This window comes from Cryptomeria japonica, chromosome 7 (genome assembly GCF_030272615.1).
Source record: "Cryptomeria japonica chromosome 7, Sugi_1.0, whole genome shotgun sequence".
In the NCBI taxonomy this organism is placed as follows: domain Eukaryota; kingdom Viridiplantae; phylum Streptophyta; class Pinopsida; order Cupressales; family Cupressaceae; genus Cryptomeria; species Cryptomeria japonica.
In genome coordinates this window covers 384,284,592-384,311,185 of record NC_081411.1, presented here as the reverse complement: position 1 = coordinate 384,311,185, position 26,594 = coordinate 384,284,592, and positions in this window count along the sequence as shown.

The following is a 26,594-nucleotide window of genomic DNA, read 5'->3' as shown; positions in this document are numbered from 1 at the left end:
GATGGTAAATAACATCTTCCCATGAAGAAGAAGGTTTGTTAGAAGAAGGAGTTTCATTATCCATAATTCTAATTTTTCCACTATCTATGCCATCTTGAATAAATTTTTGAAAATCAGGGGCAATCATCAGCATTATGGTCATGGGTTTGATGAAATGAACAAAAAGGACGCTTTGAAGAAGAAGCATTCTTGTGGGCTCTCTTGATTTGTTGTTTTTTAAGGTAAACTTGAAAGTTTTGAAGCCTAAGGAATTCATCCATAGAAAGAGGGGTGCCTCTTCCTAGGCCTCTTGTAGTTGTTTGTGTAGGAGGTTTTATAGGGACATGAATTCCATGCTCAAATTTCCCAATTCCTTGTCCTTTAAAACCTTGTTTTGTAATTGTATGAAAGCCACAACTATAAGAATGTTGTAATTGATTAGATGGAGGAACAAGATCATGAATTTCTTTAAAATCTGATGTGTAAGGAGGCAAAAAAGTATTTGTTGATGAAGGAGGAGTATCATGTGGAATGAGAATCTCTTTGTCTTTATCAAGCTTATCCTTTTTGGAAGATTGGGGAAGAACATCTTCATCATGTAAAAGCTCATTTTTAGTGATCTCTATGCGAGGAGAAAGGTCACAAATAAAATGCAGGACATCTTCCTCTCTACATAGACTTTGATGTTGAAGATAGGTCCTAGGAGAATAAGGAGGATCTAAAGATGTAAGAATGTTGATGTTTTCATATTTCCCCCTTCCTCAAGGGTATGTGTAGAAGAAGAAGATGAATCCATATTACTTTTCAATGCTTGCTCTCTTGTAGAAAGATAATTGGGTAAAGCATTAGATCTCATTTCTTTCACACAAGATACCCTAGGAGAGGTACAAGGGTTAGGATCTTTAGGCTTAGGATCTACAAAAAGTATAAGGTAATTAACATAGAAAATGCATTTTTTTTACAACATTACCATAATGCAACATAATTGATACATGAAATCTTTGAGATCTAATTGAAAAGAAAATAATTTGGAAATCCTAACAACACAATATGACCAAGTGCTATGAAGAAAGAGAAGCAACAGGAAATGGAAGAAACTCTTATCCATCACATGATAAATATATGCAAAAATTAATGTAATCATATGTGAAAGAGCAAGTAAATCCAATTTATTAATGGCCATTAAAAGTCTCGTAAGTGAAATCTGAATTTGTTGGAAAGGTAGATCTAAAATAACGACCTATTTATGAAAATTAATTTTAAGTTTTGAATTTGATGAAATTTGAATGTGTTTGACTTTAGAGAGTGTTAAAATTGATAATGTACACTGATTTTCTGGATCTAAGTAGAAAAATACAGTCAATTCCGTCTCCTGAAATTTCAGGAAAAAAGTCAAGGACCATGGCAGGAACGCACACAGTCTGACCAACTTTTTAAAAAAATTTCAGGGATGATAGTGTAGCGTCCTAAAATTGTGACACTTGCAATTTCGACTGCATTTGGGTCTTCACGATGGCGATGCAACATGGAACCTGAATGGAGACCTCGAAACTTGTTCATGACACCAAAAACTGCATTTCTCAGCACCCTGGCCTGATCCTCCTTGCACCCTGCTGTCCCTGGAGGTGGGACCATGGCACCCAGCGCCCTGGTCCCTGGCCCTATTTTGGGCCCGGTCTCTTATGGGGCTTCGGGTCTTTAAGTTTGCAAATTGGAAAATAATGTTTCCTGGTCGGCCTAAGGTCGGGAAAATTAGTCTTTTAACCCTAATTGGCAAGTATATAAATGACATTTCCTCTCCCATTTTGAGAGATGGAAAAAAGGCGGAAACGATATTCAAACATTCAAGCATTCAAACATTCAAGCATTCAAGCATTCCTTCAAGCAATTGATCATTCTAAGTCTCCATTCAAGGCTAAGTGTTGCATTCAAGACAAGGATTCAACCATTGAAGAGGAGATCACATACAACACATTACATACTACATACATTACACCTTCGTATGTAAGAATACAAACATTCTTACAACAAGGTATCAGTACTTGTTTACATTAAAAACATTTACATTTACAGCATTCTCATTTCTTGGTTAATTCCAAAACCGAGGTTTGACCTAAAGGCAAACCCCTCATCCCTAACCCCCCAATCGTCCTCGCTTTTCTGTGTGTAGGTTGCAGGTACGCGGCTGTAATTGGAGATCTGGAATCCTTGTGCAGAGACGAACAGATCCCCCTTCGTTTCACGGATTTTTCGGAGGACCGTGTGCACACCGGGCGCCATCGTCCTGTCAAGTTTCCCTCAAATTTACAGAACAGCACCGTCTCGACATTTTACTGCTAATTCCAAGTCCACAGCTTCATCCCATATCCCTATCTCTATTTATAAACGAATCTTTCCTACTTTACATGCATTCTTAGTTCAATCATCCTATCTACATTTCTTTACAAAAGAGGGTATCCTTGATGTCTTAACCCTTGAAACTCATTTAGAATCCAATCTTGCATTACGTGGGATTGGATCTTGTGGGTTTCAACCCCTCTTTTGAATGTAAAGTATCTCCTAAGTGAAAACCATCAACCCTAGAGACTCTCCCTTCTCTCTCCTCGGAGTTGGGGAGGGGAGAACGATTAGGGTTCGATTTTTCCGCTTTACATTTTGGTGAACCCGACGTGAACATCCTCATTCTGATTATTCATGGTTAGATCTGAAAAATTTTCTTCCTTAATTGCATTTCCATGTTTGATCTTTTGCAAATTTTAGAGGTTGATTGCATAAAAACCCTAAAATTTTCTTTTTAGTAATTAAACTTGTGAAATGTTTAATTGTTAATGCTTGTTTCAGATCTACCCTTCTATTGCAAATTATCAATTCATATTTGTGCTTTAATTCTGAAAATTAAGTGGTTAATTGTCAAAACCCTAATTTTTAAAACCTCCTTGATTCAACCTTTGACTGATAATTTCACTAATCAAAACACTTCCAAATCGGCTGTAACTTTGGATTCCGCAACAAAATCACAATATCTTTCATCTCTGAAAATTTGGAAAAAAGTTGCGAGGACCGTGTGCACCCCGAGCGCCATCGTCCCCGACATTTTTTCTGAAATTTCGGGAGCTAGATCTTACTGTATTTTTCTGCTAAAATCCAAAATTTTGGCTGATTTTATCAAATTTAACACTTTCAAAATTAAAGTCAAAGTTGGTCTAGCGATTGCTTGGATTGAGGCTTCTAATCATTCAAAAATCATTGAAATTGAAATTCCTATCAAAATTGTGTTTCTTACAGTCCTAAATCTGAAAAGTGTGTTAGCATTCATTCGAAATTTCAGTGCTTTATTCAAATTTTTGCAATTTGTGACTTTTGAAATTAAGTGTCTAATTGTGATAACCTTGATTTCCACTTTCAAATTTGAATTTTGCGTGAAATTGAGTCAACTTTTAAATTTCAAAACTTGCATTGCTTTTAGCATTCCCTCTAAAATCATAAAATTCAAAATTTCAGTTTCCCTCTCTTTTCCAAAATTCAAATTTTACATTTTTCAACAATCTTGGTAGGGTTCAATTTTGAGATTGCAACTTTAATTTGGCCTATCTACAGATCGTAAAATCACTCAATTTTTTCAGATTAGCTTTAAAATCATCATAACTTTCATCCCTGAAAATTTTGAAAAAAGTTGCGAGGACCGTGTGCACTCTGTTCGCCACGGTCCCAGACATTTTTTCCGAAATTTTGGGAGATTGTCTTGATTGTATTTAACAGCTTAAATCTAGGAGATTGGATGATTTTATTGAAATTTGCTGCCTCTAAAATTCAAAATCTTCTCTCTTTCTTTAGTGCATGAGTTTTACAACAATAAGCCCTACTTACACTATTCCCGTTAGACGAAGCCTTAGGATTAAGTCCTTCCAAGGTGTAATTACTGAGGAGATGGAACCTAATTTGAATGGCCTTTTTAACGAGGACATGGGTAATTCCTCTAATCCTCTTAATGATGAAGAAGCTCCCCATGAGGTTTCTGTAGAACAACTTTCAAAATTGGATAACCAATTTGATGATTTTCGACAATGGATGTCTCAAGAATACCCTGATAGCGAAGCTCTTTCATTAATTGAGGGTCTAAAACGTATGGTTCAAAGTGATAAGAATGGAATTGATATTTTGCGTGGTATTGCACACATTGTGGATTCGAATGTGATGCCAATGAAAAGTTGTGCCGAAACCTTAGGTTATACACAACCTCCTACTCAAGTTAATCATTCTATTCCTTTGACGACTCCTATTGCTAGTATACCTACTTTTACATCAAACATAATGACTACTTCAACACAAGACATTCCTCCTATGATCACCAGTCATGGGGGCAATCCCTCTTCTTCAATCAACCCTCTGCATTCATTCAATCCAAATTCTTCATTCATTCCTTCAATAAGTGTTCCTATTATATCACCACAAATGAACATGACGCAAGGGGGCAATTCGTTTAATCATTCCATTCCTCCTTGTAGTGTTCCTCCTTTCCAATCATCTCCTATGACTAACTATCATAGTGTCCCACCACCTTACTCTCTACCTTCTTTCAATAACATAACACCTCCATCACAATCTAACACGTCTAATATGAACTCTTCGACTGAAGCGACCATTAACAATCTTGCACAAACTGTCTCTTCTTTACAGCAACAAATTGCCTCTATGAATCAGTCTAAGTTTAGTGTGCCCACATTTGATGTTGCGAGCCCACTTTCTCTTGACATTGTTCGAGCTATCCCCCCTAAACATGTTGAAATTCCGCATTTGGAGCTTTATAATGGTAAGGGCGATCCTTTAACACATGTTAAGACCTTTCAAACAATATGTACTGATTTTGCTTATGACCAAAGGTTGCTTGCAAAACTGTTCACTAGAACATTAAGAGACAAAGCCCTACAATGGTATTGCTCGTTGCCTTCTTATTCTATTACATCTTTCAAACAACTTGCAAATGCTTTTATTCAACAATTTCAAAACAATATAAGTCCTAAAGTTACTTTGATTGATTTAATGCATTGTAAACAAGGTGTTAAAGAAAAAGTGACTGATTTCATTGGTAGATATAAGCATTTGTATGCTCAAATTTCCTTTCCAGTGCCTGACAATGATATTCAAAGAATCTTTATTTCTAATTTACAAAAAGATATTAGAGAAAAATTCCTGTTTTCTGAGTTTACTTCTTTCCAATAGTTGTGCGCAACTCTTCACAATTATCAACTGACTGTGAGTCAAATGGAACAAGCAAATCCTATGGCTCCGAGTGATAAGGGTGATAGTAGTCAACAACCATTTGGGAAGTTTAAACCGAACAGAGAGTCCATTAAATTCAATGAAAACATCATCAACAACAATGTGAATGCAGCATCAGGTGTGCCTCCTATTTCTAAATTTTTCAGGAAAGAAAGAAAGTTTACTCCTTTGAATGAATCATTGCATAGTATTATGAATAAGTTATTGGAACAAAATGTGCTTACTCTTCCTCCTATAAGGCAAATAGATCCTGCAAAGATTAATTCACCCTATTTTGATAACAAATCTTTTTGTCAATTTCATCGTCATCCTAGGCATGATACTGAAAAATGTTTTGCTTTAAAGGGTAAAATTCAAGATTTGATTGATAATAATACTATCTCTGTTTCTGGTGTGAATGATAAAGGCAACACATCTGTAGCTCCTCCTAACCAAAATCTTAATATTTTTACTGATCCATTGCCTTCTCATACCTCTAATGCGATTGATACTACTGATTCCTCTGTCTCACCTGATGATCTCATGTCTATGACTCCGAATGTGATTAACTTCATGGAGCAACAAAAAATCCCTAAAAAACCTTCCATCACATTTGATTCCAATGAAACTATCAGGGCACCTGATGGTCCTTTATATATAGTTGCAAAAGTAAAAAATACACCTTGCCATGGAGTGCTTATTGATCCTTCTTGCATGGTTAATGTCATTACTGAAGAATTTCTTTTTACTTTGCAATTGAATCAAGTGATCTATGATGAAACAAATGTGGTTGTGAAATTATTTGATGCATTTTCTTCTCCTGCAATTGGTTCTATTACATTACCTATTGAGGTCCATAACAAACCCCTTGATGTGGACTTTGCTATTATTCCATCATCTGAACAATTTCGTGTGAAGCTAGGCTATCCTTGGCTATCTTCCATGAAAGATATTGCTTCTCCTATTCATAAGTGCTTGAAATTTCCCCATAATGGTGAAGTTGTTACTGTCAATCATAGTCTCTTTAAACCAGCTGAAAGAACTTCTAGCGTTCCTATTGATTACTTCTAGCCTAAACAATTCCAATCTCTTCCTCCGCGAAGTGATCATCTTTTCAAATCTTATCAAAAGTGGAAAAAAGATATGATCCTATCTCTAAGTGAACCTAGATCACCCAAACTTGATATTCCTATCATTCTTGAGAAGGAAGTTCCTCCTTTGAAAGATAAAACCAATGTCTTTCCTCAAGAAGATTCCCAACCCATCCCTATGGATGTGACTATGCCTATGTCTAATAAACTTTCTAAAGGTAGACCTATACCTCCTCGTCATGATGGACTTGGTCTCCTTCCTAAACCAAATATTCCTCCCTTATATGGAGCAGTTCCTCCTCCTTCCTCTTATGGAGAGAAGAGACCTTCCTCTTCTCCTATTGTTCAACCTAAACACCCAAGTGATAAGGATGAGAACATTCCTCCTCCTCACTCTTCTCAACTTCCTACTAAGACTAGACGAAATCGTTCTGCACGTGAACGCCGACGAAAGTGTCGTCTTAGAGCTCAGGCAGCTACTTCTCAAACTTTGCAATCCCCAAAAACACCTTCAGCTAGTATTATTCCATTTTCTCCTCAGCCGACGATTGAGCCGAAATCTCCTAAACATAAGATGCATGATGGTCTTGATCCTGTGTGAGTTAAAGATCCTATTTTTATAAATCTTGATGATGATATAGATGAAAATGTTATTCATGATGAAAATGTTACTCCTGTTCATTCTGATAGTGAATATGAATATGTTGATGTTGATAACCATTTATCTAACGCATTTTCTAAAGCACTTATCCTAGCTCCTAGACAAGAACACTGTGGCTTGGGATATGAACATAGCCCTTGTTTGGATCTTGTGATAGCTCCATCTGCTGTGTTGGATGTTCCTCCTCTAGCGTGTTTCCTACCTCCCCAAAATATTGATCAGCAAGATCAGGGAGTAGATGACGTGCTAGACTAGTTTCATTAGCATAGCAGATTCTCTCCTCCTCTCTTTTGTTACTTCTTCTATGTGTTATTCTCATTCTTCTATTTGTTTTCCTTAGTGTAGTCTACTTGAGGACGATGCAAAACATTGAGATCTCTTTTAGTCTCTCTCATGTTGACTCAAAAGACACATGTGTTCCCTTCTTCTAGGTGACCTTCCTTGATTGGGGAATAAAGAACAATTATGCATACATACATATGATATACATGAATTATCATACAGCATACTGACCCTGAGGAAAGCGAAGTCACCTTGTGCTTTGTGTTTTGTGTCTATTATCCTTGGGCTTATCTCACACTTGGGGGCTAAATCCTTGTGGTAACGTGCTCCTTTCCCTTTTTCATTTCTTATATGTATCACTACCTTAAAGCAATCACCCCCGGTGAGGCGTGTGCGATCGCTTTAATGTAGGGGGGCATACATCCCGTCCATATCTTTTCAAGATACTTGAAAATTTCTTGACAAATTTAGCTTTGCCTTGAAAATTTTGATATCTTTCTTGCATGACTCATAGTGAGGGAACCTTACTACTGACAGTCATGGTTCTCCCTCGTGATCTTCCCTTTTACTTTGTCAATCGAAGTCATAAGATCCTTAGTCCACTGGGGGGCTTGGTGTATCTTGCCTTCTTGACGTGGTGAAAGTTTTTCAATGTTGTTTCCTTGTACTTTACCAGAAGTATGAGCGTACGCTTATACTCCCGCTAAAGTGGGGGCTAAATGTAGCGTCCTAAAATTGCGACACTTGCAATTTCGACTGCATTTGGGTCTTCACGATGGCGATGCAACACGGAACCTGAATGGAGACCCCGAAACTTGTTCATGACACCAAAAACTGCATTTCTCAGCACCCTGGCCTGATCCTCCTTGCACCCTGCTGTCCTTGGAGGTGGGACCATGGCGCCCAGGGCCCTGGTCCTCCAGGACTAGGGCGCCCAGCGCCCTGGTCCCCCAGGACCATGGCACCCAGCGCCCTGGTCCCTGGCCCTATTTTGGGCCCGGACTCTTATGGGGCTTCGGGTCTTTAAGTTTGCAAATTGGAAAATAATGTTTCCTGGTCGGCCTAAGGTCGGGAAAATCAGTCTTTTAACCCTAATTGGCAAGTATATAAATGACATTTCCTCTCCCATTTTGAGAGATGGAAAAAAGGCGGAAACAATATTCAAACATTCAAGCATTCAAACATTCAAGCATTCAAGCATTCCTTCAAGCAATTGATCATTCTAAGTCTCCATTCAAGGCTAAGTGTTGCATTCAAGACAAGGATTCAACCATTGAAGAGGATATCACATACAACACATTACATACTACATACATTACACCTTCGCATGTAAGAATACAAACATTCTTACAACAAGGTATCAGTACTTGTTTACATTACAAACATTTACATTTACAGCATTCTCATTTCTTGGTTAATTCCAAAACCGGGGTTTGACCTAAAGGCAAACCCCTCATCCCTAACCCCCCAATCGTCCTCTCTTTTTTGTGTGTAGGTTGCAGGTACGTGACTGTAATTGGAGATCTGGAATCCTTGTGCAGAGACGAACAGATCCCCCTTCGTTTCGCGGATTTTTCGGAGGACCGTGTGCACGCCGGGCGCCATCGTCCTGTCAAGTTTCGCTCAAATTTACAGAACAGCACCGTCTCGACATTTTACTGCTAATTCCAGGTCCGCAGCTTCATCCCATATCCCTATCTCTATTTATAAACAAATCTTTCCTACTTTACATGCATTCTTAGTTCAATCATCCTATCTACATTTCTTTACAAAAGAGGGTATCCTTGATGTCTTAACCCTTGAAACTCATTTAGAATCCAATCTTGCATTACGTGGGATTAGATCTTGTGGGTTTCAACCCCTCTTTTGAATGTAAAGTATTTCCTAAGTGAAAACCATCAACCCTAGAGACTCTCCCTTCTCTCTCCTCGGAGTTGGGGAGGGGAGAACGATTAGGGTTTGATTTTTCCACTTTACAGATAGAGATTATGATTTTAATGCGGAATCCAAAAAAATAGCCGATTTGAGATGTCTAGATCAATCAAAATTGCAGTCAAAGGTCGAAAATGAAAAGATCTTAAAAATTAGGGTTTTATGATTTAACCATTGAATTTTCAGCATAAAGAGACAAATTTGAATTGCAATTTTGAAATAGAAATCAAATCTGAAACAAGTGATTAAAATTTTAGACTTCACAACTGAATTTTCTCAAAAATGAAAAATTAGAGTTTTTATGCAATTGTCCTCTAAAATTTACAAATAGATCAATCTTGAAAATTAAATTTTGAGATTCAAATTGCAATTAATCGGATCTAAGAATGAGAAATCAGAATTAATGTGTAAGACATCAAGTTCACCAAAATTTAAAGTGGAAAATTGGATCCTAGTAACTCCCCACCTAAGAGAGAGAAAGGAAGCCACTAGGATGATTTTCACTTGGGAAGAACTTTACATTCAAAAGAAGGGTTGAATCCACTAGATCCAAATCCGAGGGAAACAAGGATGCGAATTCTTAGTGGATTGTAAGTGGTTGAAGTGTGATTTGCCCTCTTTTGTAAATGAGAAAGTTGACTTGTTGATAATGTGGAAAAGAAAGAGGAAATGAGTGAAATGAGGTGCTACCAGTTTGGGATCGCACTGTAACTTTGGATCTGAGCTAATTAAACCAACGTAGATTTGCCCTACAAATTTGGAGAAAAGTCATCTGGACCGTGGCAGGAATGTACATGGTCCGCCACAAAATCCGCGAAATGAAAAGGGTTCTTCTGTCTCTGCAAATGAAGCCCAAACCTGCAATTATAGCTATGCACCTACAACCTACACACAAAAAATAGAAGAAATGGGGGGTTGTGGATAGGGGTTTGCCTTAGTCAAACCCCGGTTGAGGAATCAACCTAGAAATAAATTAATTGCAAATGCTTGAATGTAAACAATGGATATGTATACCTTGTAGATCTGCAACTTGTTGATGATGATTGCTTTGCTTCTTGAATGTAACCACAAATGTTGTATGAAATGGCATGTAACATGACAAAACCCTAACACATACACATGCTTGCAAATGAATGTTGTAATGTTGCTCCAATGGATGAATGAAGAAGACTTGAATGCTTGATAATGACCTTGAGATCTTGTGTCTTCTGCTTATGCTCTCAGTCTCTTATCATTTGTCATTCGTCTATGTGCTCTCCATTTGTCCTTGAATGAGGGTACTGAATTCCCTTTTATACATGCCTCAAGGATTAACTTTCAACCATCTAAGGTCAACAAAGAGGAATAACAAACCCCGAAGACAAGAAGTACATAGGAGATTGGGAAACCCACACATATGACCACCCTAGGAGGTGGGGACAGGGGCGCCACACCACTGTCCTAGGGGGACAAGGGCATCACACCCCTATCCTAGGAGGGACAATGGCGTCACTTCCCTGTCCTTCCCTATTTCGAGGCCCAAACAGGGTCTAGAGAAGATACAAGACATGAAGGAGGAAAGGAGAAGGGTTGGAAATGCAGAAATAGGTCCCAGTTAAGGAAGGTGATGTTGTCGCTAAGGTGAGGACCCCAAATATGGTTAAAATTGCAAGGGTCACAATTTTATGACACTACAAAATGGACAATTTGAAAGAAGCAATTTTGATTCAAAAAGGGCATGATTATGACATATTATGACAAACTTCTATGTCAATACTATAACAAGTTGCTATGCCAAAATATGAGAAATTGCTATGTAAATTTCATGACAAACTGCTATGTCAATTTATGAGTAATTAAGCAGAAAAAGAGGAGCCAAATTAGTGGAGAAAAATGGGGAGAGAATTAGGAGAAAAAAGGTGGTAGAAATTAATAAATTTTTATTTATTAATTTCTCTCATAAAATGGATCAACTAGCCAATTAAATATATCATTTAATTGTGAATCAAAAGACACTTAGGACAAATTAAATTAATTCATTTAACCTAAAGGGATGTTAGTAGGACTTAATTATTAAACCCTAGGAGATATAAACAAGAGATGAATTAGGTTAAGATTTGGTCATGATGGAATTAAAGAAATAATCACATGATGATGATCATGATCAAAGAGACAATTGACAAAATATTGATATTGATTGATAGAGATCAATGACAAATCAATGAAAAATGACAAAAGAATTGATTTGATAAATATTAACTGATAAAGGATCAATGAGTAATTGATCCAAATTGACAAGGATTGATGTATGACTGAGATTGATGACGAATCGATCAAAAATTTACAAAAAGGCTGATTTGATAAATATTGACAAAGATTAATGAAAAAATGATTGAAATTGACAAATAGATTGATGATTTAAGATTGGAAACAATGCAAAATGATCCAAATTAAAATTTGATTGATTAAAGATGATTTATATTGCAAATGAAAAAGATTTAGTATAAACCCCTAATTAACACCGATCAAGGTTAAAATGATGTCCAATTAATACAACAAGTTGATCAGGATCATTGATTGAGATTCAAGATTGATATTGACAAGACCTAGTTCAAATGTGGGAGATTGGAATCGAATAGGAAAAGAAAGTAGAAGAATGACACAATGTTAACAAATGATAAAAGATCAAATGCGAGACATAGATAAAAATGTTAGTAATTGTGGAAACCCTAAAATAAGGTCACGCAAACATGTTATAGTATGACACCGTAAGCATTGTCCATTTTTAGATGCCTATAATGAGATTTGAAACCAAGATAGAAAAACAAACCATTATAATATAAATTTTTCTAACATTTACAAAAAAGTGAACTATACATGAAAGAGATAGAAGAAATTACAGTTGTTTTAGAAAATATAGTGTGTTTTAAAACAAAGTGTATTCTGAAACAATATTTTGAAACACATTGTGTTTGATAATTTACATTATGTTTTAAAATATATTGTCTTTGAAACACATCATGTTTTGAAACACGTCGTATTTTAAAACATAGCTTGTTTTCAAACACAACATGTTCTAGAAAATAGTGAGTTTTGCAACATAGTGTATTTTGATACACGTCATGTTTTAAAATACATGTTTCAAAACTCATCTTGTTTTGAAAAATAGTGAGTTTTACAAGATAGTGTGTTTTCAAAACAAAGACAAAAAATAAACCATTAGAAAACAAAATTTCCCAACATTTACTAAAAGTTGAACTATATATGAAAGAGAACAAAAAAGTTACAATTATTTTAGTCTAGTATATGAAAGAGCAAGAAAAAGTTACATTTATTAAAAAGTGAGTTGTATATGAAAGATCATTGAAGATATAGGTTACTCTAAATGCATTTGTATTTTAAATAAATAAACAAGGTTAATAGGACAGTTAGAGTCACTCCCTTGGGTTGAAAGGTTGAGATCGATTTTGCAAGGTTGAAGAGTCACTATAATCAAACCAATATGTCATAGTAAGAAAATTTCTTGCATACTGAATTTTAAATTAATATAATAATAATTTATCAATACACTATTAGACTAAAATTTAAAAGAAGCTTGATCAATTGGATCTTTTGATAGTTAAGAAATTCTCTTGAATATCGAATTTGAAACTTTTGATATTTAGATTCAATTTTTATGACATTGGTCATATCTACTATTCCTTGCATATTGGTATTATTTTTGTTCATATGCAATGCAAATATAAATTTATCTTATCAAATTATTAGTTTACATACGGATATTTCTATCTCCCTATAGTTATATGTGTGATGCTAAAAATGTGGTATATAAGAAAGGCATACACATATAATGAGACAATAAAACATAATGAAAAGCTTAATTGAGAACAAAATTAAAGATGCAAACCATAAGCCTTCCTTGAAATGTCCCATTTTCCTCTATTCTTGAGGACCTTGAAGGTGTTGGATTTATTGGCTCTTAGCAGAGCAATGACCTCCAAAGTGGCAAATCAAGAGTTGAGTAGCTACTTGATCATGATTGATTATGCAAATGATATGAAATGCATGATCTAAGAAACTAGATTAACATGCTATGATTAATCCAAAAGGCTAATTACTAGATAATTGAAATGCAAATTGCCTATAGTAATGATGCTAAAAATATGAATGCAAGGAATCCTTATTGCTCCAAAATGGGAGATATTTATAGGAATTCCAAGGCCAAAGCTGAGGTGGGAGGAATCAATGGTCCAAATATGATCTGAAGATATCAAGGGTCAAGATTGAGGAAGTTGGAGAAAAGTTGGAGGAAGGCATACTTGTCATCTTTGTGGTGACAAGTGTTAAGGAGCCTTGACCATTAGAGGGAAAGTGTCCAAGGGAGGAGACATGTGGCAAAAGTGCCATGTGTCTCAAGGGGAGAATATCCACACAATAGGAGGTTAGGATATGCAAGATTGGATAGGGTTAGTTAAACCCATTATTAGGTGGAAAGGGTTAGGTTAGGTGGTTAAAAGTCAGGAGTCATGTTCTCATTTGAATTTAGAAATTCAAATAATTTGGAAAATGATAACTAATCTCAACAAACTTGAGTATGTTAATTTTAATTAGGGATTAGAAGAATTGATTTATATGGGGGGAAATTAATTAATTTAAAATTAATTAATCAAAGGGGGAGATGAAATGAACTATGTAGATTTATTTACTAGTAGATGAGTAGAGAAATTAATCAAATTGTTTATGAATTCAATTAATTGGGAAGGGGGATTAATCAAATAACAGTGTATTTAAATAACTATCTTCAAACCATTTTTTAGGTGTATACATTTTGCCCCTCTTTGAAGCGATGTGTGACGATGCGTTGGTTCAAAGAAATCTCGATTGATGATGTTGTTGATATTGATTTTGATATGATGCAGATTTGATCTTGATTCAATTTTGATATGATACTGATTCGATTTTGAGATGATAAATCTCGATATGATGCGGTTTCGATGTTTGAGATGATAAATCTTGATATGATGCCCCAGATGCTGACTGATAGATATCGATGTGAGGAGGCCCCCTTGGGAGATGAATTGGATAATTTTTGCAATGTTTTTGAATTTTTTGCAATTTTTTAATTTTTTTGATATTTTTGAAATTTTTACGATTTTACGATTTTTAGATTTTTAATGATTGTCCGATATTTAGAAATTTTTAGAGTTGATCTAATTCATTTCCCGATACGAATTTTGAAAACATTGCCCTGCTAAGTTGATTAGTTGATTAGATGATTAAAAATTAGTGAAATAAAAATCCCACTTAAATGCCCCATTGTGAGTTTTAAAAGGTGAATTCCTTTTATCACTCTTCATTTGTGCATTTTAGTTGTTTGAAAAAGTTGCTCTAGAGGAAGGAATGGCGATCCAGTACCACCAGCATAGGTTTGAGCGAGTTTGGTGACATGAGCGTCCTCCGACCTATGGTCCACTAGTATGTATTTCGAGGAAACCCAGCTTTGTCAATTTTTAGTTGATTTTTGAAAAATTTAGCTATTTGTAGAAAAAATCACTTTTTAGCATTTTCGCCATGTGGGTTTGTAAAAAAATTATGTTTTCGAGATGGGTTTTTTGGATTTTTTTTTTCGAAAACTCATACCCCAAATTTTTTTTTATGTATTTATCATGCTCTTGGTTTTTGATTTTTTTTTTAATTTTTTAGAATAATTTACCATTTTGGGAGTGGTGATGCCATGGCGGACGCCACCAGCACCACGGGCACCATCGTGAGCGGGGCGGGGGGGGAGGGGGGGCAAAAGATTTTTATTTTTATTTCTTTTTGGTTTTTTGGTTTTTATTTTTTTTATTTTTTAGTGTTTTTCCTGATTTGTCGGCCTTTTGCATTTTTCTCGATTGGTCGGTTGATTTTTTATTTGTTCGATTTGTTAGACAAGATTTTCTCGATTTTCGACCATGTTGGCTTGAATTTTTTATTTTGGAGAAAATGATTTGATTTTTCAATTTTTGCCATTTATTGAATTTTTCAATTATTGATGTTTGATAAAGAGGTTGGATTGTTGTCGATTTGATTGATTTTTTATTTTGATATGGTAAGATTTGATTGGCTATCTAATTGATAAAATTAGACACTCCTAATTGGTGAAATTTGATGATCAGTTCTGATTATCTCGATGTACATGCAAGATGAGATAGGATTGATAATGACCTCATGATAGATGAGCGTCATTGATAGGGGCCCAATGAGAGTTGATAAAAATCTTAATTGAGCAAGATAGACTCAGATAGATTGATTTGATAGATAGATAAATTGAGAGACTGATATGATGAGATGATTTGATTGTAGGAGCACTTTAGTGTCCTCCAATCTCAGGATTGTTTCTCGAAGACATGGATGCTAATACCCTGCCTTAGCCAGGCGGAGTAAGACCACTTTGACAGGTGTGGTTTATCTTCCCTTCTTGACATACCCCGACCCTTGATTAACTGGGGATTATTGATAGCCTTAATAAAGAGTTGGCATAGTGAGCACAACAATTTTCACTTACAGACGGACGAGATGATGGTGACACCCGAGGATGTATACTGAATATTGTGCATCCATGTGATGAGCAAGTTAGTGTATTAGAATCCTAGCGAGTAGGGTGGGACAAATGCTATTTGCTGAGTGTTTGAGGATGATGAGATAGGAGGATATGACATTGCATGGCAGGAGATGATAGAGCTAGGTTATGCCACATTACCCACTGTTCTTGTCGGATTCATTGGAGGTTTCCTTTGTCCTGATCACAGGTCAAAGGGATTATCTATTGGATGGGGTCGTCTCCTTGAGCAGATAGTGACATAGGGGACCCAATTTGCATGGGGGTCATGCATGTTGGCGCACTTGTATCATGACCTACACCGATTTGTGTACCAGAGATTGACTGCTTTATCAGCAGGGGTGATCGTTCTCTAGTTATGCACCTAGGAGCACCTACCTATCACATGACCATTGGCTGACAGAGATAGACCTATAGGAAGGCCTTATGCTGGCGGGGAGTTGATTTTTGGTGATTGCTGTTTTGTTGAGCTACTGATGAGTGATTGGATAAATAAAAAACCAGTTGTTTTGGTTTTACATTTTTGTTATCCACTATCTCGTCGTTGACAACATTACGATTTCTATTCCAAAATTTTGGCTTATCATTGTTGTTGTTGTTAGTGTTGTTAGGAGGATGAACTCCTTCTTTGTATATTTTCAACTCACCCTTCTTTACCATGGCTTCCTCCATTCTGATTCCATTATCAATCATCTTTCCAAAACTTTGATGGCCTTGCATTTTTAGATGATAACTCATTTGATCATTTAGGTTGTCAATGAATATATCCATTTTCTCATATTTTGGCACCGTACGAGGATATCGTGAAGCTAATCATCTCCACCTATGTAGAAATATCATGAAGGGTTCTCCACTCTTTTGTTTAGCATTACATAGGTCTAGCATTGTTACTTCATGTTGTATGTTGTAGGAGTATTGTGAAAACTTATCCACCAATTCTGAGAATGATCGGATTTCAGGTGGAAGTTTGGAGAACCATTCCATAGCTAGTCCACTTAAGCATTTTGGAAATAATCTCATCAAGTAGGTATCCTCATTTTCAAGCTCCATACTCATTGTGCAAAATTCTCGTATATGATCTTGGGGATCAGTGCTTCCATCATATTTTTCGTATCTAGGAGTTTCACATCTCGTAGGAAATGGTATCAAGTTTAGATTTTTGTCGAATGGGTAAGGACAAATTTCTTGAAGTGAGTATCTTCTAACATTTCCTCTTTGCTTATCTTGAATATTTGTTTGTAGTGTTTGTATTTGTTGTGTAAGAGCTGTGATAGGATTATCAACATGATTTGTTCTTGTATAACCATGAGTTTGCATTCTAGTAGGATCTTGATTTCTTCTTGTATCTTCCCGAGCCTTTCTTGTGTCTTCATTGGATTTAGCTTTGTTGAGAATTTCTACGTCATTCCTTTTGGGAATGTAAGTTTCCTCATTAGTTCTTGTGTTATCAGGAATTGATGTATCCTCCTTTTTGTGATCGAAAATATCCTCATGTCATTCGTTATCATGAAAAGGGTCACTTCTCTTTTGTCGTAAACTGTTCATGTCAAAATCTTGGGGTAGTGTAGCACCAGATTTTGCTAACATTAGGAAATATTTTTCTTTTTCTCCCTCCAATATTTTCTCCATAAATTTATCGAATTTAGGATCTTTTCTAATTTCTCTGAGACGTTGTTCTGTTATTTCCTCTTCAACTTGTATTTCATCTTCGTGTTCCATGTTCCTATAATCTTTAGTTATTTCAGATGTTTTGATTTCTATTTCTGCAATCTTTCATCTTTGAGCCCTGGTTAAAATGGGCATACACATGTTCTGAATGTTTTGCAAGGTTTAAATATTCTATAATGTGTCGTAATAAGTGATCAATTTTTGAGGTAAATAGTATAGATGGATAGACACGAAATGATCTTTTTCAAGTATTTGTTTGTTTGCAAGTTTTTCGATCTTAGTTTTGGAGTGCAAATTTTGTGATTTTTGATATGACCAAATTCAATAGGAATGATATATCCTACAATAAAGAATGAATCAGAGGGCTCCTTATACTATTGTTCCTGTTAATCAGAGGGCTCCAGGACTTTCACAATTGAGCAAGAGATTGGGACAGAGCCAGTCTAAGAGTAGAGGAGTGATAGGGCCACTTCAGAGAGATCCCCCAAGTGGGGATCCAGGTACAAGGGTATCAGCTGGTGTTACTAGACCTTCCACATCAGGACAGAGTTCCGCTCCACGTCCTAGTGGTCACACTGATATGCGACATTGATTCATTCATGTACACACCTTTTGCGATGATATATTGATGGTTCCCATGATGTATATGTGTGATGTATCTCATATATTTTTGTGATATCATTGTACCTTGGATATTGATCTTTTTGATGATATGATATGCAGTCGATCTGATTCTCTCTACATGACCTATGAGATGATGGATGCATTTTATTTGATATATGATTATGATGTGCAGTTACTTTCATGATGTATGTTTTATTTTCTATATGTTGATGAATTATAGATGATGGATGCATGCTTCTTATATAATGATGTAGTATTTACATGATGTTATGCAAATGTGAATATGTATGGTGATGCCTATAAGTACTATGTGATGTATGTGCAATGCAATTATTTTTATGTTTATGATATTTTTATGATTTTCTCGTGCATGTTAATATGAGATGGATGCAATGCAATGCAAGGATGTTACTCTTATATGATTTGAGATAAGATGGATGCAATGCAATAATCTAACTAAATGAATGAATGATTTGATTCTTTATATGAATGATGTCTTAGTATGAAATGGTTATATGAGATGGACTAAATTATCATCTAGGATGAATGAATTAATTATTGTTGTTATTGTCCAATGTACTCAATCACGTAATAAGAGAGATAACAACATGTTGAAATCTTTGGCCTAGGAAAAGATGAGTGTTGTGATCCCATGCAAACTGAAATGAAAATCTACTTTAAAAAATGTAAATGAAAAATGAAATGCAATGTGACGATCAAACCGATCATGGAGTCATTACTTTATTTCATCATTGAGCCTTCAAAAATGTGGGAAGTGAGTGAAAACATCAATGGTATAATTGAACCATGATGGCCTGAGCACTACTTTCTAGGGTTTTGATATTGCAAGTTAGCACAAGCATCGAGGTACAATTGAACCACAATGACCTGAGTGTTGCTCGCGTAAAACAGGCAGTATTAACCATTTTTATATTCAAGTCTGAAATTTCTTCTATGATACTCTGATGATCATGTCCTAAGACAACTTTGCACATATTAACGATTAATTTACAGACAACAGACAAGAAAAATATCATGTTCCTTCCTTGTTCCTCTATTCAAAGACATCCTAGAGTCACTCAGAAATCATTATAGCAAAAAATAAAGATAAAATAGTTGAACCATTATTGTCAAAGTGTTAAAATCATTAGTCAAAATATATCTTCCATTGATATGTGTTTGTCTTGTTTAAATTTATATGTGATAGTTGATGCTTGACAATTTGATCTTATGTTCAATGTTGGATGTGTCTCAGTTTTTCGCTTGACCAGTGTTGCCTAACGATTATTTTACATGTTTGATGAAGCTCAAAATGATGATAATTTTGCCCCTGGTCTAGAAACAAACTTTATTATGATATATACAATTATCCAAACCATGATGAGAAATCACCTGCGATGCCTACATATGTACAAAGGCTTTATTATGGATATAAACAACACTGATAGAAATGAATGCAAGCGAAGGGATGCATGAACCAATAAATGGAAGAGCTAGCTAACAGACAACGTCTGTTTGCCAAGTTTTCACCATCTGTTTTTATTACACTTTTTCTCATATTTGATTTTGTTTTTTTCATTGTTTTTCACTGTTTTTGTATTTTCTGCTTTTTCACTGTTTTTGTATTTTCTGCTTTTTCACTGTTTTGGATTTTCCGCTTTTTCACTGTTTTTGGAATTTCTTCTTTTTCACTGTTTTTCAATTTTATGCTTTTTTAGACATAAAAATTCTTTAGATGCATGCTATTGATGGGTTCCTAAAGCTGATCCCCATCTTGTGTTGATAGTTGATATGCTCCTGACCCAAATACTGTTGTGACCACAAACGAACCTAACCAGTTTAGTTCAAACTTTCTTCTTTTCTCGATCTGATTGGTTTCATGGATTTTCCTTTAGTACTAGTTCCCCAATTTGAAAGGTTTGTGGTTTGACCTTGTGACTATAACTTTGGCACATTCTTTGTTGATATACCTTTAAATGATCAAAGGCATTTTGTCTTCGTTCATGGATCAATTCTAACTCTTGCAATCTAGATACTTATTGTTCTTCATCTGGGATAAATCTTTTTAATGATACTCGTAGAGAAGGTATCTCTACTTCTATTAGTAGTATTTCTTCTGATCTATAGACAAGAGAGAAAGGTGTGGCACCTGTTGGTGTGTGGATACTAGTATGGAAGGCCCATGGACTCGGGTTCAATTGAATATGTCAATCTCTGCCAACATCATTCACTGTCTTTTTGAGGATTTTCAAAATAGTTTTGTTTGATGCTTCTGCTTGCCCATTTCCTTGTGGATATTAGGGTGTGTAAAATTTGTGTTGGATATTGAACAGTCACCCATTATCGGTGACAATGGTCATGGGTATTCCATAGAGACCGATGATGTAGTTCAAGATAAATGCTGGAATTTGTTTTCCTGTGATATTGATGAGAGGTACTGCCTCAATCCATTTGGTGAAATATTCTATAACTACAAGGATGAATTTGTAACCATTGGATGAAGAAGGATTTACCTTTCCCACTAGATCAAGACCCCATTGATAGAAAGGCCAAGATGTTGCCAAAGCATGAAGTTCTTGGGTTGGTGCATGAATTAAATTCCCATGGATTTGACATTGTTTGCATGTTTTATCTATCTAAAAAGAATCGTGTTTCATAGTTGGCCAATAATAGCCCAAGCGTATGAGTTTTTTTGAAAGGGTAAGACCACTTGAATGAGTTCCAGAAATGTTGTTATGGACTTCATTTAAGGGCTTTTTAGATTATTCATTCTCGAGAAATCTTAAAAGAGTACCATCTAAACCTCATTTAAAAAGGGTATCCGCAACAAGAGTATAATGGGAGGATTGGCAAATAAAGTTTCTCTTTTGATTTTTTGACAAATCGGGAGGGAGGGTGTTATCTTTCAGGTATGTATAAGTTTGGCCATAGCGGGAGGAATCATGCCCAACAAGGTGATAGATAGTTTGGGAATCAGGATAATTATGAGCAGGGGTAAAATAACTCTTCAACCAGGAATTCGTAACGCTCTTGATTTTCCTATGTCTGTAGTAGAGAAGCAAGTGCTGCCATGGCATTTGCTGCTTTGTTGTCATTCCTTAGAATTTTCTCAAAAGTTATTTCTACAAAATACTTCTTGAAATCATCTACAACCATTTTTTTAAGGCATGAGTTTGTCATCCTTTGTTTGGTAATCGTCATTAATTTGATTGATGATGAGTTGAGAGTCTCCAAAGACTTGGAGTTGTGTAATGTTCCATTCTATAGCCATTTTGATACCTATAACCAAAGCTTCATATTCTTTTGTGTTGTTGGTGCACAGAAAGCTTAATTTGTATGCTTTCAAAATTGTATGACCTTGTGGTGTGATGAATAGAATACCTGCTCTTGATCCATGTTGTGTATATAAACCATCAAAGTATAATTGCCATGTTTTTGTGGTGACTGTTATGATATTAACATCAGGAAATTCAATGTGTAAAGGATGATCATCTTGAAGTGGTGCCTCGGCTAGTTGGTGTGCAATGACTTGCCCCTTGATAGCTTTAATGTCCACATACTCAATATCAAACTCACTTAGGATCGTGATCCATTTTGCTAATCTTCCTATTAATGTTGCCTTGCTGAGCAAATACTTCAATGGATCGATTTTAGCTTTCAATTTGATGCAGTAAGATAGTAGATAGTGTCTTAATTTTTGAAAAGCAAAAACTACCACCAAGCATGCTTTTTCTGTTTGGGAATAGTTGGTCTTGTATCCCACTAGTGTTTTGCTGATGTAGTAGATGGCTCATTCTTTTCCTTCATTATCCTGTTGTGTGAGCAGAACTCCTAATGATACTCAAGTGATTGATACATAGAGTAATAATGGCTTTCCTGAAATTTGGGACATTAGGATGGGTGGTTGCATGAGATAGGCCTTGATCTTGTTGAATGTGTTCTCACATTGATGATCCCACTTGAAATTAACATTTTTGTGCAATAGATGAGTAAATGGTTGACATTTATCTGCTAGTTGAGCAACAAATCTTCTGATTGACTGGAGTCTTCCTTGGAGTGATTTGAGTTGACTGATGTTCTTGGGAGATGCCATTTCCATGATTACTTTGACCTTAGCTGGATCTACTTCAATACCTCTAGCTGAAACAATGTATCCCAATAGCTTGCCTAAAGTGACACCAAAGGCACATTTCTTAGGATTTAGCCGTAGCTTGTATTGTTCTAACTGATAAAAATCTTTTACATTATCCCTATATGTTCTTCTTTATTGTATGATTTGGCCAAGATGCCATCCACATAGTCTTCCATGAATTTATGCATTATGCCATGGAATATCGTTGTTATAGCTCTCTAATATGTGGCACCTGCATTTTTAAGTCCAAAAGGCATGATGTTCCAGCAAAAAGTACCTCATAGACATGTGAAAGTTATCTTTTCTTGATCTTCAGGTGCTATTTTAATCCGATTGCATCCAGAGAAACCATCCATTAGAGAAAACATGGAGTTTCCAATAGTTAAATATATAATGATGTCAATGTTAGGCAAAGGAAAGTCATCCTTTGGACATGCATTATTAAGATCTCTTAATTCTGTGCATACTCTAGTACTTTTATTTGGTTTGGAAATAGGAACAATGTTTGATACCCATTGAGGATATGCTATAGGTCTAATGAATCCTACATCTAGTAATTTCTTTAGTTCTTCTTTGACCAAGAGAGCGATATGTGGATGCATCTTCCTTAATTTTTGTTTAACTAGTTTAGCTCCTGGACTGACATTTAAGTGATTTGTAATAAGCTCTGGATCCAACCTTGGCATGTCTGCATATGAACATGCAAAATTCATTTTCCATCATTTGAAGAATTGCATATATTGTTGTATTTCTTGTTTTGATAGAAGTTGTTGGATGTAGAATCTTTGGTTTCTTTGTTGTCCCAATGTTAACTGCCTCTGTTGTTTCGATCATAATTGATGACCTTTCTTGATAGTACTCAAGTAAAGTGTCAAATCTTCCATCTTCTGGTACCTCGAGGAGTTTTTCACCGTTAGATGCATCCTTTATTTTTACTTTTTCTTGATTTAATGTTGCCAAGAAATGGTTTTCAACATTAGACCTGATATTGTTTTCTTTATTTTCCTATTTGCGAATGGGAGATTTGGCACCCACTTGACTGGAAGATGCATTGTTGAAATTCCTGGTGAAAGTTGTTGTGACTTCAATTGCATTAAGATATATTGATATGGCATGATCATTAGGAAAGGTATCAATGGCAGTATGTCTTTCATTTTCCCAATCAATAAGTTTAGGGTGGATTAGAGGTAAGGGGTTCTTAGGTTAAGACGTCTCGAGGGTATCAAGGGTCATGATAGATATGTCAAAGTTTTGGATATGTATGTCAATGTTTATAACGATACTCTCATTAGAATGACCTCACACAAGGAGCTCCTGATGGTCCTCGATTAAGTCCAAGTCAGCTGAATGTGATTCTAATTCAAGTGGGCTAGTTCCTAACGTTTTCCTTGCATACGTGTGAACTACATCAACTCCTACATCTTCTTCAAAGCAATTTTATTCAGCTGATTCTTCAAAATGATAGGAATCCCATTCTCATTCATTATAATTTGTCTCACTTGCAGTTTGCAATCTACAAATTTGTTCATATAACGTTTGATTTGTTTCTTTTGTTTTTCTTGCTATATCTTTTCTTCTTTCATATTCAACTTCTTGTGGACTGAGATTGAGTTCTGTCAACCTTGCTATGAGCTCTTCATGATTAGTACTAGGTTCGTGCTTATTTTGATTGATAGTTAAGGTTGCTTGGGAGGTACCATTAGTTTTTTTTTCCTATTGATTTGAGGCTTGCTTCTTTTTTCATTTCATGTTTGCTTGTACTTGTTGCTTGGCAAATGCTTTTTCCCTTTCAATTGCAAGCTGTTCTTGTTTGTTTTCATATTTCTCTTGTTGCTGGCTAGAAGATGTTTCTTCCAGTAGAGTAACTTGTCCATACCCTAAACCTGCTTTGTCTATAGCCTTCTGAGTGTGAGGTTGGATAGGTTCTGAGATACCTTCTTTTCTTTTTCCTATAGGACCTGTTCCAGTGTATCCCATTTTTTGAAGAATGTTAAATCCTTTTCCATACTTTTGAGTGGGTATTCTTACATTGTTGATCTTTTGTTGGACTTCTTCATCCTTGTATAGCCACTAAAGCACATCTTTGTCTTATGTTTCCTCTGATAAGGTCCTAGCACTAACAAATACTCCATCAAATATTGGAAGATGTTTCACAATTGGTTGTTTTTTAGAGTTTGATGGTTTTCCATAGGATTTAGGAGAAAGTGGTAATTGGGATGGTGAATATTCTTCATTCCCTCGATCTCTTAACTGCATTTGTTTTTTCATACTTGAAAAAATTGAGGCAAATGATTTTTCTTTGGATTGCGTGTTCAAAGACGATGCCTCCCTATTATGGGGAACAATGACATCTTGAGCTGGTTTTAGATTACTATAGTACTGAAATGGATTTGAATCTGCTGAGATCATGATTTCCCGTTCATTGTAGGGAAATTTTAGGCACTAATGATATGTTGATGGAACAACTTATATGTCATGTATCTAGGGTCTTCCCAAGTGTATGTTGTATGATAAGTCATAGTCTAGAACTTGGCATGTTGTATCTCTCTACAAAGGTCCCACTCTAATGGGTAATATCACAATTCCTTTAGAGGAATGTTCTTCTTCATCATATGCTTTGATGGTGATCTTTTTCTGGGGATCAACTACATCTTCTGAATAACCTAGAGCATGAACAAGACTCAATGAGCAAATGTTTAATCCAGCTCCACCATCTATTAGTACGTGTAACGTGCGTCTTGTGAATGAGGACTTCAATATGAAAGGGAGCGTTATGGGGATGTTGCAAGGACATGTCATCTTCTCTGGTAAATGATAAGTAGTGAGGGGTTATGAGGTATCCCACCATGGTTTGGAATTGATCTATATCAAGATCTTTAGACAGTGTTGTATCTACTAATGCTCTTTCTAGAATTTCCTTGTGTGCAGGTGAAAGCTTTAATAGTTCTAAGATGGATATTTGCACGGGATTTTTCTATAGTTGATCCACTAGAGTGTATTGTTTTGTATTGGATGACATGTTAGTTATAGGACCCATCAAAACAACGTTGGCTTTTCTTCTTGTAATAGCATGAGCGGGTTCTTGATGTTGTTTCTCTTTAACCATGATCACATTTACCACATTGTCATATGCATGAGAATAATCCACCTTTGTTTTACCTTTACCGTTATGCTCTGTTGATGATTCACCTTTCTCATAGTTAGGAAATGGAGTTTTGAAAGTTGTGTGATATTCATTTGTTGTATGTCCATCCACAGTTATCACTCCATTATCAATCAAATCTTCGATGACATGTTTTAACCGTTGACAAGCATCTATTTGGTGTCCTTTGTTTGGATGGAAATCACAATAATGGTTGTCATTCCACCAAGCAAGTTTGACCTTGGGTTCAAAGTTTCTTGCTTCTAGCAAGGTACCTAAATTGTTTGCGAGAAGCGTCTTTAATGCTGACCCAAGTGGTTCACCAATGTTTGTAAATTTCCTTTGAAATAAATTCTTGAGAGTTGTTTTTTGGTGATTGTTGTTTTGTTGAGCTATTGCTAAGTGATTGGATAAATTAAAAACTGGTTGTTTTGGTTTTAAATTGTTTTTATCCACTATCCCGTCATTAACAACATTATGATTTCTATTCAAAAAATTTGGCTTATCATTATTGTTGTTGGTAGTGTTGTTAGGAGGATGATCTCCTTCTTTGTATATTTTCAACTGACCCTTATTTACCATGGCCTCCTCCATTTTGATTCTGTTATCAATGATCTTTCCAAAACTTTTATGGCCTTGCATTTTTAGATGATAACTCATTTGATCATTTAGGTTGTCGATGAATATGTCCATTTTCTCGTATTCTGGCACCATACGAGGATATCGTGAAGCTAACCATCTCCACCTTTGTAGAAATGTCATGAAAGCTTCTCCACTCTTTGTTTAGGATTACATAGGTCTATCATTGTTACTTCATGTTGTATGTTGTAAGAGTATTGTGAAACAAACTTATCCACCAGTTCTGACAATGATCTGATTCTAACTGGAAGTTTGGAGAACTATTCCATAGCTAGTCCACTTAAGATTTTTGGAATTAATCTCATCAAGTAGGTATCCTCATGTGCAAACTCCATACTCATTGTGTAAAATTCTCATATATAATCTTCGGGATCAGTGCTTCCATCATATTTTTTGTATCTAGGAGTTTCACACCCTGTAGGAAATGGTATCATGTTTAGATTTATGTCGAATGGGTAAGGACAAATTTTTTGAGGTGAGTTTCTTCTAACATTTCCTCTCTGCATATCTTGAATCTGTGTTTGTAGTGTTTGTATTTGCTGTGTAAGAGTTGTGATAGGATTATCAACATGATTTGTTCTTGTATAACCATGAGTTTGTGTTCT